Raw genomic sequence first — 16,642 nt, 5'->3', positions numbered from 1 at the left:
AAGAATAGATATATAAGTTAATGGAATACAACTAAGAGTTCAGAATTAAGCCCTCCTATTAAGATCAACTGATTTTCAATGAAGGTCCCAGTCCATACAATGGAGGAAAGAACCATTTTTTCAACTAATGGTCCTAGAACAACCGGACATCTACAAACAAGAACATGAATTTGTACCTCTACCTCACACTATACACAAAAATTAACTCACAATGTCTCAAAGTCCTAAATGTAAGAGCTAAAACTGTACAACTTTTAGAGTAAGACACAGATGCAAGTGTTCATGGCCTTGGATTAGGTCATGGTTTCTTAGACATGAAACCAAATGCACAAGCAACCAAAGGAAAAATAAATAAGTTGGAATTCATCAATATGAAAAAGACTTTGTGCACCAAAAGATACTGTCGAGAAAGGGAAAAGACAACTCTCAGAATGTTAGAAAATATTCGTAAATCATATAATCTTATATGTGTCTTAGTTCTGGAATAAAGAACCCATATAACTCAACAATAAAGAAATAATAATCTGGCAAAGGGCCAGACACAGTGGCTCACGCCTGTAATCCCAGCACTTTGGGAGGCTGAGGAGGGTGGATCATCTGAGGTCGGGAGTTTGAGACCAGCCTGGCCAAAATGGTGAAACCTTGTCTCTATGAAAAATACAAAAATTAGCCAGCTGTGGTGGCGCACACCTGTAGTCCCAGCTACTCAGGAGACGGAGGCAGGAGAATTGCTTGAACCCGGGAGGTGGAGGTTGCAGTGAGCCAAGATTGCGCCACTCCACTGTAGCCTGGGTGACAGAGTGAGATTCCGTCTCAATAACAAAACAAACAAAACAAAACAAAACAAAAAACTGGGCAAAGGATTTGAGTAGTTATTTTTCCAAAAAGATGCATTAACGGCCAATAAGCACATGAAAAGATGTTTGGCATTATTAGTCATCAGGGAAATACAAATCAAAACCATAATGAAATACCACTTTACACCCACTAGGATTGCTATAAAAATAAAACAAAACAACAATAACAAAAAACCCATGGAAAATAACAAGTTTTGTTGCGAATGTGGGAAAATTGCAGTCCACATAGCCTGGGAGTGCAAAATGGTGCAGCTATTTTGGAAAACGGTCTAGAAGTTACTCACAAGGCTAGACATAGTTATCCCATGACCCAGGAATTTATTCCTATGTAAATACCCAGAAGAGGTATATACGTCTTTATGCAGACAAGTTTTCATTTCTCTTGGGTAATTTTCTAAAAATGAGTTGCACACTAAGTATACGTTTAAATTCATAAAGACCTTCCAAACATGTCTTCAAAGTGGTTGTACCATTTACACTCCCTTCAGCAATGCATGACAGTTCCAGCGACTTCACGTCTGCCAACACTTGTTTCGTCAGTGTTTTAAATTTTAACTATTCTAATGAGAACATAATGTTAGTCCATTGGGTTTTAATTTGCAACTGCCTAATATCCACTGACCTTAAGCATCTTTTTATGTGCTCATTATCCATTTTTTAAAATGTCGATTAAGATCTTTTGCCCATTTTTATTTGGGTCATTTGTTATCTTACTATTGAGGTGTTAGATTTCTTTAAATATCTTGTATGTAAGTCCTTTGTAAGATACATGCGCTAAGAATATTTTTTCCTAGTCTGTGGTTTGCCTTTTATTTCTTAACAGTGTCTTTCAAAGAGCAAACATTTAACATTTTGATGAAGTCCAATTTCTCCTTTTATTCCCTTTTACAGATTGTGCTTTTTGGGTCACATCTAAGAAAACTTTACCTCTCTCTGGGTTGTAAAGATTTCTCCTATGTTTTCTTCTAGAAGTTTTGCTAATTTCAAATTTTCTTTAGATCAGTCATCAATTTTGAGTTAATTTTTGTGTATATACCATTTTGGGGGAGTCAAGCTTTTTAAGACATAATTTACACACATTAAATTCATCCTTTTGCAGTATGGCTTTATGGGTTTTCACAAACACACACAGTCATGTTACCAGCATCGAACTCGAGATTTTGAGCAGATTCATCAATCCCCAAAAGTCCGTCCTGCCTCTTTGTGGTCAGACTCTCCCCTGTCTCTGGAAACCACTGATCTGTTTTCTATCTTTATAGCTTTGCCTTTTTTGGAATGTTGTACATGAAGGCTTTTGAACCTTTTGATAATGTGGCCTTTTGAGTCTGATTTCACTTATCATAACACATTTGAGATTCATCCATGCTTATATGTGTCAGTAACTCATTCCTTTATATTTCTGAGTAACATTTCATTGTCTGCAAATACAGCATTTTATTTGTCCATTCACCAGTTGATGGACATTTGGGTTGTTTCCAGTTTGGGCTATGATGACTAAACTGCTTGTTATGAGTTGAATTGTATACTTTCAAAATTCATATGTTGAAGTTCTAAACCCCAGTATCTCAGAATGTGAACTTATTTGGAAATAAGATCATTGCAGGTGTAATTAGCTACAATGACATCACAATGGAGTAAGGTGGGTCTTTAATTCAGTATGACTGGTGTCATATAAGAGACGAGGGATGCACGTGGAATAAGAAGCATGTGAAGCCAGAGAGACGCATAAGGAGAAGATGGCCGGGTGAGGACAGGAGTAGAGATTGCAGTGCCACATCAACCAGCTAAGGAGTGGCCGGGGCTACTGGAAGCTGGAACAAGATAGGTATGGTCTTCCCCTAGAAGCTTCAGAGGGAGTATGGCATGGTATTACCACTTCCTTGATTTTGAGCTTCTAGCATCCGGAACTGTGAGACAATTACTTTTTGTTGTTTAAGACACTCACACTTTGTGGTTCTTTGTTATGGAGCAAACTCCTACAGCATTCATTTCAGGCCGACAACAAGGATGATGATGCAATGCCTGTGTGGACGTGACGCTGAAACCGGTTAAGAACAACCTTTTCCAGGTTGCAATTGATTCTAGAAACTGGAGTTGGTAGAGAATTTGCAGGTAGAGATAAAGTTGCCAAAAATGGGGGAAGTAGAGACTCAGGGACAAATCAGCAGATCAAACTCAAAATAACTATGTTTTTGGTTCAGAGACATTTATTCATAAATCTATTTAGTCTGGCTGATAGTCGTAAGACACATAGATAAGGAAATCCACACTCCTAACCCAAGTCAAAATATCTGAAAAGTTCAAGCAGCTTATACGTAGTTATTTAATAAATACCTAATAAATAATACCTATAGAATGACTGGGTATATGGATATAAATATGAATAAATGATTTTATGTTACCACCAACTTAAGATTTTTACAAATTAAAATATCAAGGGGTTTATCTTTTTATTAGTAAGGGAGTCTACAGGGGAATAGACATTTCATGAACTCAAAAGGCATCCATGTGTTTACTAGGATAATTCAATCTGTCCTTAATTTATTTCTATTCGTAATTTTACAGATTCTTATGCTACTTTTGCAACATATTGTTGACAATCTATGAAGGTTAGAAATGACAAATGGGAAAGATTTAGATCCCTTTAAATAAGATAGCACTATTTTTAGAGCTAAATCTTTGGTTCCAAAAATGTCTACTAGCATTTACCATTTGCTAGCACTGGGACAGCTATTTGGGATACTGGTATCAGCCCTCTAGAAACTTACATTTTAGTAGGAAAAACAGATGTGGGCACAAATGTGATCAATGTGCCATAATAGACTGTGCTGGCTGAGGAGTAGCTGGGAACTGTGAAGCAGATAAAGAAATGAGGCTGAACAAATACTAACCAAATAATACATAAACACATAAATTTGGGCAGGTAAGAAAAAAAGAGTGGGGAGTGTAGGGAATGGTCCACGCAAAGGGATCAGCATGGGACTAGGCAGCCACATGGAGTTTTGTATTGCTTATGATGTGGCCAAAAAGAAAGTGGGTGATGAAGGAAGTAGCTCTAGATGAGACTTTGAAGTAGCAGGCAGGTGCCAGTTATCAAGGAATTACAAGGAATTTTCTTTTTTATTCTTTTCTTTTTTGTTGTTTTTAAAACAGAATCTCACTCTGTTGCTCAGGCTGGAGTGCAGTGGCATGCTCTCGGCTCACTTGCAACCTCCACCTCCCTGGTTCAGGCACTTCTCGTGCCTCAGCTTCCCGAGTAGCTAGGATTGCAGGCACGCACCACCACGCCTGGCTATTTTTTGTATTTTTAGTGGAGACTGGGTTTCACCATGTTGGCCAGGCTGGTCTCGAACTCCTGGCATCAAGTGATCCACCTGCCTCTGCCTTGCAAAGTGCTGGGATGGCAGGCAGGAGCTACCGTGCCCGGCCTACAAGGAATTTCTTTTTCCTATAGAAAGTAGCCCTGCTCCAATATTCATTTCACCCAGATTTTTTTTTTTTTTTTACATATATGACAAACACAAAAAGCTACGTTGCATTTGACTTAATCAATAGTATTCCCACATTTAAAAGTTTATAACAAAATATTCTTAGCCAGAACAAAAAAATTCGGGGCTAGTTTGGTATCAAAATAGCTTTAATTAGTAGATGAAATTAGTCAACCAATCTACTATTTATTGAGCTTTTACTATGTATATAACTGTGATGGTTAATTTTATATCAATTTGACTGGGCCACAAGGGGTCTAGATATTTGGCTAAACACGATGCCGAGTGTCTGTGAGGGTGTTTGTGGATAAGATTAACATTTGAGTTAGCAGACTGTGTAAAGTCAGTTGCCTTCCCCAGTGAAAGTGGACCCCATCCAATCCAACAGAGGCCTGAATAAAACAAAAAAGGCTCAATTAAGGAGAATTAGCTCTCTCAGCCAGATTTCGCCCAATATAACATAAATTTCACCTCTTCTTCGAAAGTGGCTATTCCATTTACTTTTAATATCATTGATTACTTCTGCCAATTTTTGAATTTATATAGATGGAATCCCATGATAGGAATCCTTTTTGTGTCAGGCTTATTTCAATCAATACAATGTTGATGAGTGATCCATACTTTTTACATTATCTTTGCTGTATAGTATTCCATTTTATGAACCTATCATAATTTATTTCTTTTACTGTTGATAGACATTTGGGTCGTTTCAGTTTGCTTTTTTGTTATGTTTTTGCCATTATGCGTAATGCATTTGTGTACATGTTTTTATGAGAACACTATATACACATTGGGGAAGTCAAAAAAGACCCTGAATCTTAGTGTGGTGGAATTGCTGTCAACTGTTGGAAAAAACAGGAGGAATTGGTTGGAGGGCTGAGTTTTGTGCCATTTTTGGCTAAATGAATACAAGATTGCTATGTGATGTCATCCATGGTCAGGAAGGAAACAAAAGTTTTTTCATTTATGCTGTGGGTAGGTGGCAAGTCTGAGATATGTCTGTCTTTATTGCATGGGGTCAACCAAAAGCTTTGGAATGAGATGAATATGTGTACACCTTACACATTTTGATTAAGTCAGCTTAATGTCCATAATCTTAAATATGAATTTAGAGTTTAGATGATGGAGATGTTCAGGCAGAAATCAGAACATCACCGTTTCCTAATTGAGGAGAAAGTGGAATTACTTACCAATATAAAACTTTTCTGATCTGCTCATAAAAATGCACCAAGAAATACCTGGCCAGGTGCGGTGGTTCACACCTGTAATCCCAGCTCTTTGGGAGGCCAAGGTGGGAGGATTGCTTGAGCCCAGGGGTTCAAGACTAGTCTGGGCAACATAATGAGACCTCATCTCTACAAAAAATAATAATAATATGATATAATATATATTTTTTTAAAGAAACACCTATACTTCATTTCTCCGTGGGTTAATCGGGTGATTTGTCAAATTTCCAAAATTTCTAAAAATTTATACTTAGATCTGGGTATCCAATCTTTTGGCTTCCCTGGGCCACATTAGAAGAAGAATTGTCTTGGGCCACACATAAAATACACTAACACTAACAATAGCTGATGAGCTAAAAAAAAAAATTGTAAGAAATTCTCATAATGTTTTACGAAAGTTTAGATTAAGGCTGCTCACATCCATCTTCTCCTGCAGAGACTCACGAGCGCCCCCTGGTGGTTGAGAGGATCAACTGCAGGCTGAAATACCAAGATTTTGGAAGTCTCATTCTAGCCTTTTCTATTTTCTTGCACAGTCCTGACCAGAAAAAAAAAAAAAAAAAAAAGTAAAGAAAATAGAAAGACGTGCCTGTAAATATTCAGACTCAGATTTCCCTTCTTGCCTTCCATTGGAAGCCAGAAATATTTGAAAACGTAGTGAAGAATACTTACCAAACCTTAAAAAGGGCTGGTCCCATAGCGGCTGCCGAGCCTTAGGCTGACCTCTTGCCTCGCTCCTCGCCAGGCCCCTATCCACACCGATTTAGATGGTTGTTTTTTTGCTTTGTTTTAATATGATCACAAGTCTAATGCACACTTTTAAAAGAAAAATAATACAGACATATAAGAAACGAAGAATGAAATGTCCTCACTGTTCCCCCCAACACATTCGTATTATCCAGTCCCGTAAACAGTAAACGTCTGTTCACTGTTTGGACGCGTCTTCAGACAGAAAAGGCCTGTTGGAGGCTTCTTCTTACTAAACTGGCAGAAAATTGGAAAAAATAATGCAGCAGGAAGCACCATCTACTACATTTCCTGATTTGTAGAAATGCCTCAATTAATGAATTTAAAAATACCCCTCACAAGCTTTCAAAGATCCGAAATGTGTAACAATGGACACTAATGTATGAATAAATACTAAATCTCAGACTTCCTTTTGGGTATTAAAACAGCACCATTTAAGGAATATATGTGAAAACTTTTCATCCCCATTACAATTTTCTACTAGTTTATCCCACATTTGGTGAAAACTTCCTTGCCACTGGTATTAAACTATATAAAGTCAAAATGAGATAATTGTCAAACTTTTTTAAATTTATTTTTGTTTTTTTGAGACAAGATCTTGCTCTGTTGCCCAGACTGGAGTGCAGTAGCTCACAGCAACCTCTGCCTCCCAGGTTCAAGCAATTCTCATGCCTCAGCCTCCCAAGCAGCTGGGACTACAGGGGTGTGCCACTGTGCCTAGCTAATTTTTGTACTTTTGGTAGAGACGGGGTTTCACCAACTTGGCCAGGCTGGTCTCAAACTCCTGGCCTCGAGTGATCTGCCCGCCTCAGCCTCCCAAAGTGCTAGGATTACCAGCACGAGCTACCGTACCTGACCCCAGTTGTCAAACTTTTAAAAAATTCCTTATTTTTTTGAGACAGGGTCTCGCTCTGTCATCCAGGCTGGAGTGCAGTGGTGTGATCATAGCCACTGCTGCCTCAACCTCCTGGGCCAAGTGGTCCCCCCTCTCAGCCTCCTGAGTGAGTGGGACTACAGACATGTGCCATCATACCTGGATTTTTTTTTTTTTTTTTTTGTAAAGATGAGGTCATTCTATACTGCCCAGGCCAGCCTTGGGACTCTTGAGCTCAAGTGATTCTCCCGCTTTGGCTTCTCAGAGCCCTGGGATTACAGGCATGAGCCACTGTCCCTGGTGAAATCAAACTTTTCTAACAGTTCTCTGGTCCTAAAGACATATGCATCTCTGTCAGCTAGTCAAATCTTACAATCCTCTTTTCACTACGTCAGTACTACTGACTAGATACCAGTTTTAGGCTAAGGAAGATAACCAGAGGATTCTCCCTCAGTGATCTGTTACCATGTTATTGTCCACTTATGTCTCTTAACACTTGTGAATTTATGTCACTGTCATTCCTGTGTTTTACTAATGATGTCTGTTATGTCTTAAATTCAAGCCATTCCTTTCCCAAACCCCTTGCCTCTGCCCTTGGATCTGCAAAGGGCAATCTGAGTGCTCTGGCTACAGAGCTACCTGTGCGTGTCTGCTATGAAGCCCGTTACTTCTCTTTATTCATACGTACGACAGACACCTACTCTGTGTCCCACCAGATGCTTGGCCACAAATGTAAGTGTACTGGGCCATTCTCACATTGTTATGAAGAAATGCTCAAGACTGGGTAATTTATAAAGAAAACAGATTTAATTCTGCTTCTGAGGTGGCCTCAGGAAGCTTACAATCATGGCGGAAGGCAAACAGGGAGCACGCATGTTCTGTAGTGAAAGCAGGAGCAAGTGACAGAGGCAGCAGGTGCCACACACTTTTAAGTGACCAGATCTCGTGAGAACTCATTCACTTCCACGAGGACAGCACCATGGGGATGGTAATAAACCATTCATGCAAAATCTGCCTCCATGATCGAATCACCTCCCTCTAGGCCCCACCTCCAACATGGGGGATCACTTCAGCATGAGATTTGGGCAGGAACACACATCCAAACTATAAGTAACACCAGGTTTCTGCCTGCAGGGAACTTCCATTGTAGTGAAAAAGATAAATGGAGAAGCAGGTCATTAAAAACCAGGGCCAAGGACGGCATACACCTGGGTTATTAAGTAAGCTCCAAAGGCAATCATTTAATCTGTATGAACACTGGGTGGTGATGGAGCCATAGAGATGAATACTGTTTAACCAGGTGAAGAGGAGAGGGAGTGAACACTAGACAGAGGGAGATGCGTGAACAAAGGCCTAGGGTTCTTCTTTGTAAAGAACAGTAACTACCAAGGAAGACAGCTATGCCTCGGCCTTTTGGGCACAAAACTCTTACCTGTGATGGTTCTGCCCCTCTCCTAGATGACAAGAAATTCAAATGCTATCTGGAATTTCATCAACTTCATTGCAACTGTAAGTACACATAATGTCAGATTTATCTTACAAATGCAAAGAAATGCATAAATTCACCTCTGCTTCAAACTTCACTATTAGAGAATAAATATCAGATTGCTTAATGATAAAAAGAATGTTAGGTGTGAAACATGATGAGAAGAAAAAAAAAAACCTTAGTAATTAATTTGGCTTCTTTGTACAATGTTTGGTGTTAATGGCTTTAATTTTAGGGCAAACCAAGGTGGTCACGCCATGGAGATTTTATCTTTAGTAGCTGAAGAGAAGAGCCTGTTTACCAATTTATATGGAATGATTGAGTGAAATGGACAAAACCATATGTTTGAGTGGCAAATGGAATTTACCAAGAGAGGAATTTGTAGGATGATAATACTTAAATTGGTAACTCATTGAGAGGCATTTTCAGATAATGTAAAGATCCTTTCTAGTGGGCCAGTTCAGGAACGAGTCCAAAGCACCATTAGCACAGAAAGGCCATGATTATAATTTTCCAAGGAAAACGGTAATGCCATGTTAACAGGTAGATTGGGCTGTGTGGGTATTTGGAAGAAGTATATAAAGTAAATAGGGCCTGAGATTCACTAAATGTAAAAGAGCCACACAGTCTTGGAAAAGCCCATCTGAGCTCCTAATAAGGAATATAAACTTCCTTCTTTTGTGGTAATGTGTTGAATTATAGTTCAATATATTACCAATGTATTTTATGTATTTTGTGTGTGTGTGCTGGGGCTTTTCCTCCACTGGGCAGCAGCCCTACTGGAAACAATGGTTTAGCAAGATATGGGAAGAAAAAGTCAAACTTTGGGCTTTCTAGGAAGCAGGTAGCGTGCACTGCAGGGGATATACTAGAGTGATATACAGGCAGGGCCCTGAGATGGTGACCTCTGCCCAACCACACCCTCCCGTCTACAGCAATCCTAGAGAAAATGGCAGGAGAGACTGTTCAAACCGACTGAAATTGTTTCCAACACTCAAAGGAAAAAGGGATAAAAGTACAAATTAGTTCCATTTATAAAACCTTTAAAGAAAGAAAACAGAGGGAGAATGTTCCCAATCTGACATCAAAATATACCATAAAACTATAATGAATTTTAAAAAGTGTGATATTGGCCTAGAACAGATAATTAGTTCAGTGGAAAGAACCACACTACACACACACCCCGTTTATTATATATAGTCAATTTAACCTCAGTGAGAAAAGGTTCAGTTATTCAGTCTTGTGGGTAAGGAAGCTTATTCAAGCAAGACACAAATCCCAGATAATTCTGATTACTTAATAAACAAGTCTGTATGATCAAAGCTCCCTTAAACAAAGTTAAAAGACAAAACTGATTAGAATAAAATACTGGTAACATGTAGGATGAAAAAGTCCCTATCCATACTATAAAACAGTTCCTATAAGGGCTGGGAGCAATGGCTTATGCCTGTAATCCCAGCACTTTGGGAGACCGAGGCAGGTGGATCACCTGAGGTCAGGAGTTCGAGACCAGCCTGGGCAACATAGTGAAACCCCATATCTACCAAAAATATTTTAAAATTAGCTGGATGTGGTAGTATGCGCCTATAATCCCAGCTACTTGGGAGGCTGAGGCAGGAGAATCACTTGAACCAGGGAGGCGGAGGTTGCAGTGAGCCAAGATAGTGCCACTGCACTCCGGCCTGGGCAACAGAGCAAGATTCTCTTTCAGGAAAAAAAAAAAAAATAGCTCCTATAACCAGTAAGAAAAAAGACAAATAATCTAATAAAAATGTTGAAAGAATAAGAATGGCCAAATTCACAGAACAAAAAAATACAAATGATGAAAAAATAACTTCAACCCCAATACTAGTCAGGCAAATGCAGATTAAGATAAAAATGAGAGGTTATTTTTTAACTTAGTAGATTGAAAAACAATTTAAAAGACTGTTAACATCTAGTATTGGCTAAGGTTTGGAGAAATGGACCCCTACAGCTCTGCTAGTGGAAGTGCAAATTTGTGTGTCATGAGGAAAGGTCAAACTTTGAATTTTAAATTTAAAATGCTTATATGCCATAACCCAGAAATCTTGTTTTGAGGTATATTTCTTAGAAATACTCAAACATCTTCAAGGAGAAGTATTCTAGGGTATCTACTGCAACGTTGTTTGTAATGTCAAAAAATATTTTAAAATATTAAATAGAAACACCTAGATGTTCTGAACTGAGGAATGGATAGTGAAGTAGGCTATTCAGTTCTAGACAATAGAGTATTATGAAGCATTTAAAAAGAATGGGCTCTGTTTCTGCTTACAAGGAAAGCTCTCCAAGAACAATTCCCAGAATGAAATGTCCCAAGTCTCTTTACTGAAGGCCTACCAAGTACCGGTCATAATAAGAGGGAAAGGCCCTGCATGGCGGATCATTTTGAAATCACACAGCATCTCTGTTTTCTCTTCTCATTTGTCTTTCTGAAAATCATAATAGACCGAAGATTTTCCTCACTTAGATATGTTCTCAGCTTCCAATTTTCTCATCTCTTATTTCCCATCTATTTCAGCTTTAATTTAACATAATTTAATTTTACTTTGTATTTTTTTAGAGCTGGAGTCTCCCTCTGTTGCCTGGCCTGGAGTGCAGTGGTACAACCCCGGTTCACTACAACCTCTGCCTCCCAGGTTCAAGCGATTCTCCTGCCTCAGCCTCCCATGTAACTGGGATTACAGGCGCCCGCCACCATGCCTGGTTAATTTTTGTATTTTTAGTAGAGGTGGGGTTTTGCTATGTTGCCCAGGCTGGTCTTGAACTCCTAACCTCAAGTGATCTGCCTGCCTCAGCCTCCTAAAGTGCTAGGATTATAGGCGTGAGCCACCGCACTCGGCCTAATTTAACAGAATTTGAGCAAAGAATGATTCACAAATCAGGCTCAAAAATTAGACACAGAAACAAAATAGGTTCAGAGCAGCTCTGCGCTGCTGTGTAGTCAGAGAAAATTGATGAACAGAAAAAGGAAAATGATGTACAAAAAAGAGAGTGAGGTACAGAAGCAGCCGGATTGGTTACAGCTCAGCATTCACCTTATTTGAATGTGGTTTGAACAGCTGGCTGCCTGTGATCGGCCAAAACTCTGTGATTGGTATATGAATATGAATAATTCACTACCCATTTTTCTGAGCATCTAGGTGTTTTCTATTCACACTTTCAATTAGGTGCCAGTTCTGTAAAACAAAAATAAAATTCTAAGGCCCCCCATCCATCTGAATAGACTTCTTCCTCAGCCAAGACTGCTTCAAAATTTAACCTGAGACACTGTTTCAGGCCTTGCCAGGAAGTGGGGGTCACATATGCCTCAGGATACCTGCCAGGCGTTAATATCAACACAGACTTTAAGTCTGATAAGAAACATTTTACAACGTATTCTCTGTGAAGCCTACTACCTGAAAGCTTCCTCTGCAAATAAGAACTTGGGTCTGCACCATCCTTTATCTTAACCCAGTCATTCCTTTTCATTGATCCCAGGTCTTTAGATATACTCAACCGATTGTCAATGAGTAAATTTTAAAACCTACCTGAAAGCTGGAAGCTCCCAAAACCCAACTTGGAGTTGTCCTGCCTTTCTGGACCAAACCAATGTATTTCTGAAATGTATTTAAATTACTTTGAATGGCAAAAACAACAATTACTTTTGCACGAACCTAATATTTGATCAAAGTCTCATGTCTCCCTAAAATGTATAAAACCAAGCTGCACCCCGACCACCTCGGGCACATGTTCTCAGGACCTCCTGAGGGTTGTGTCACAGGCCATGGTCACTCATATTTGGCTCAGAATAAATCTCTTCAAATATCTTACAGAGTTTGACTCTATTCATCAAAAGTTCACTATGGACGCAGATACTTTTAGGCTGTACCTAAAACATGTTAGAAGGCGGCTTTAGACCAAACTTAATTTAACAGTTCATCTCTTTTGGTCAACCTCTCAATTTTGGTCAAATTCTCAATTTTGAGAGATTGAGCAAAACTGTGTAAGTATTGACATCACCCCGACAGCATCATCAAGGGACATATTTGGTCTCAGATTCCACAGGGAAATAGCAGAACAGTGGGTTTTATAAAGCGAGAAGAAGGAAACAGAACAAAACAAAACAAAAATGGTTACTTCAGGGTTATAGCAAAAAGAATTTTCCTATTCTGCTGAAATTTCCTGTATCGGGGAAAAAAACTGGGAATAAAAAAATTGGTCTATTTTGGGATCTGCTTCCTTAAAGTTTCAGTTTGATTACATAGCATTTAGCATGATTAGACTCATGCTGTGATCAAAATCACAGAATTAAGACCTCAGGCCTAAATATTGTACCATCATATGCTCAACTCAGTAAAGAAGGGTATAGGCAAAAGCCCAGTTAAGATGGGCAGGAAAGACACCTTAAACAAAAGTAAGATTTGCCATGTACATTTCAACCCATGGACAGAGTTTCTAGTGACTGAGTCCTCTTTCTTTTCCCAGTGCACACAGGCAGACATCCTCGCAAATGGAGATTTCTTCTATGTATGTAAATTTCTTTTACAAAAGCGTTTCAAAATAGCCAGCGAAATGCTAGAAAGGTGTACTTTGAGACCCATTTAGTTCAATAGGTGGTCTTTTTAACTTGGCTTCTATGTCTTAGCTAAAAGGGACAGAAAATAAAATAGGCAGAGCCAATTAAGGAGTAGGGCAAATAAATAGTCTCTCTGCCTGGACTCAGCATGCATAGCTCTGAAAAACAAGCAAGCCAACTGCCTACCTTTATAAAAGGGCCTACCTTTTATAAACATTTAATCCAGCTTTCTTTTGGCCTTTGGGGTGAGAGTATTTATGCCAATTTTTAAAAATCAGCTAGTCCTTTAAGCTTTTTATATGCCTTTTGTAAAGAGTCTTTTTTTTTTTTTTTTTTTGAGACAGAGTCTCGCTGTGTTGCCCAAGCTGGAGTGCAGTGGCCAGATCTCAGCTCACTGCAAGCTCCGCCTCCCGGGTTCACACCATTCTCCTGCCTCAGCCTCCCTAGTAGCTGGGACTACAGGCATCCGCCACCTTGCCCGGCTAGTTTTTTGTATTTTTTCAGTAGAGACGGGGTTTCACCATGTTAGCCAGGATGGTCTCGATCTCCTGACCTTGTGATCCGCCCGTCTCGGCCTCCCAAAGTGCTGGGATTACAGGCTTGAGCCACCGCGCCCGGCCCCTGTAAAGAGTCTTTTAAAAGAGGCAACAAAAGTATTGAAACCTTTTTAGAAGCACAACAACAGACATCCCTGGATTAGCCCAATTTGGGAGACCTCATTTCTAAGTGCACTTCTTAAAGTGCGGTATTGTTCATTTGGAATATTCCACTGTGATTTTAATCATCTTTAGGAAGATTCTGACAGTTTTGTAAGCGTTTGCTGCTTCCAGGGACTCATATTTGTCCATGTAAATATAGGCATAGCTGGAAGGTGGAGTATATTCAGCTCTTCAGAAATTAAAGGTTTCATTTTTACATTGAATCTTGCCTTTGGCTCTCAGATCCACTTGATCAACTTTGTCAGTGATTTTCCCTACTAAGCATGTAAGAAAAAGAAACAAAGGTGATAGAACACAAAAATCCCTGAGAGTTTCCAAAAGCCGAAGTTCACACCCCCCACAATTTTGCCATTTGCTGCCAGTTGTCATCTGACCCAGTCAGACAAATGAGGTCTCTAACTGGATCCAGGCTACTTAATTCTTGGATCCAATCTGATCCTGGACCCAGTCCAGTTTCTGTCACAACTTCTGAATGCAGTTTGGATAAAAAATTTGCTCAAACAAACTCAGACAGCTCAAAACACAAATCCGCGGGGCTTCAGAATCTGAGAGAATTTAGCAGTAATCCCCAGTTGTGAGACAGCAATGGACACAGTGGGCTGGCGGGTACTGAAACTCCCTCTGCAAAACTTCTACCAGTGAGAAAATTATGGCAGTGAAAGAAATCTGATTTAACCACCCCACATCTTGCCTGCACCTTTTAAACTGCCCTTCATTATTCCTGGGCATGGGCCAATCTAACTTTGGGAGACATTTAGTTTATAGTTTAAATGATAATAGCTCTTCTCTAAAGCTCAACTACCTTTGTAAAGCTGATGAGGGACCACCAGGCTAAGAGGATGGGAGGAGCCTGATTTCTGCTAAGGTGTAGACATAAATGATTACCTGTCATTATTCTAGAGGTCACAAGACACGCAACTTCCCCAATTACTCCTGCAAATCACATCACTATTGTAGAACCCATTATCGGCCTTTTCAGATGTCTTTTCAGGTTTTTGCTTGTCTGATGACTGATGGCTCCACCCAGACCTGCCAACCACTCCCGCGGCCCCATCCAGAAGGGGCTCAGCGTGCATGAGGACCATCTCCAACATCCTTATGATTGTACCCCCAACCAACCAGCAGCAAGAACCTATTGCCTAGTCACCTCCCCTCTCTTTCCCCAACTATCATTGAAAGAGTCTGGATTCCAAATTTTCGGGGAGGCTGATTTGGGTAACAATAAAACTCCACTCTTCTGTTCAGCCAGCTCTGCATGAATTAAGCTCTTTCTCTAATGCAATTTTCCTGTCTTGATAAATTGTCTCTATCTGGGCAGCGGGCAAAATGAACCCATAGGGTGGTCACAGTACCTTGTCGGGTCACTCAGTATTCCTGCAGGGTCACTGGAAGCGCTATGTGAATCCCACTTCTGATATTGTAAGTTTCTCTCTCGGACCGAAAGCTTAAGAGGATGAGTAACTCCTCACCGCTCACGCCCAGCCCCAAGGCTTGCGCAGGGCCGCTTGCCGTCAGCAGGGTGCGTGAGCAGGTGCGCCAGCAAGATAGCGGAAGCAGGAAGAGAGCGGCAGGAAAACAACCACCGCTGAAAATGGAGAAAGAAGTACCCCTGAAGATCGAGAAAGAGGCCATCCGGGTACAACGTTGCAGGTATGTCAGACCAGGACACTTCCTGTTTACAGGAGACTATAAAACCTTTGCCCGCCCTCACTTGGGGCTGACGCCATTTTAGGCCTTTGCTCGCCTGCATCCAGGGGCTCATTAAAACCGCATGTTAGGCCTGGCGCGGTGGCTCACGGCTATAATCCCAGTACTTTGGAAGGCCGAGGCGGGCGGATCACAAGATCAGGAGATCCAGTCCTGGCTAACATGGTGAAACCCCGTCTCTACTAAAAATACAAAAAATTAGCCGGGCGTGGTGGCGGCGCCTGTAGTCCCAGCTACTCGGGAGGCTGAGGCAGGAGAATGGCGGGAACCCGGGAGGCGGAGCTTGCAGTGAGCCGAGATCGCGCCACTGTACTCCAGCCTGGGCGACAGAGCGGGACTCTGTCTCAAAAAAACAAAACAAAAACAAAAAAAACCCAAAAGCCAGCATATTGCTCTCCACACTGGCTCATGTTGTCTGTTGGCATGCTCTCGAGATTCAAACTGATACAAGAACCTTACAGTACCGTCTGATAAAAGAAAAACTTTAAACAAATTAAATTTGACAGAGTTTAAGTGAGCAAAAAACAACTGAAGAATCAGGTACCCCTAGAACCAGAGTAGGTTCAGAGCAACTCCTAGTTTTTTTAAAAAATGTTTAGCATTTATGAAAATTCTGCAACTTCAGCCTTCAGAATTTATAATGAATTGTTACTTTAGTTACCATCTTTATAAACTTTGAAGAAGTCTTTACTTTTTAAAATTTATCTATTTTTACATAACATGCTCTTCTGATTTAAATGTAGCTTTTTACCCTCTCCTGCATCTTTTGTTTCCACTAAGTTGGTTTTGGTTTGCATTTTTCATGGTGATGACTTTCCTGAAATGTGTGATGACCTCTTGATACGGAAGGTAGAAATTGTTTAGGCAGATATTGACGGTAAAAGAGTCCTTGACAAGGCTTCACTTCTGACAAAAAGTAGCCCAAAAACTTGTTCTTTTCTAACAAAGAGCAGCCTGAAAAA

The 16,642-nt window shown here is 40.2% G+C and overlaps 1 long non-coding RNA gene across 1 annotated transcript; it reads left to right on the top strand.

Moving 5' to 3' along the window:
• The first annotated feature begins 999 nt into the window (after positions 1-999).
• Positions 1,000-15,346, top strand: LOC108587427. Its single transcript, XR_001906013.2, has 4 exons — positions 1,000-2,682; positions 8,651-8,701; positions 13,164-13,205; positions 14,953-15,346. It is a non-coding gene; the product is annotated as an uncharacterized LOC108587427 (long non-coding RNA).
• Positions 15,347-16,642: the final 1,296 nt, after the last annotated feature.

Source organism: Papio anubis, chromosome 8, assembly GCF_008728515.1.
Source record: "Papio anubis isolate 15944 chromosome 8, Panubis1.0, whole genome shotgun sequence".
NCBI lineage: Eukaryota > Metazoa > Chordata > Mammalia > Primates > Cercopithecidae > Papio > Papio anubis.
The sequence above is the reverse complement of the archived record's forward strand: the minus strand, read 5'-3'. Positions and strand labels throughout refer to the sequence as shown.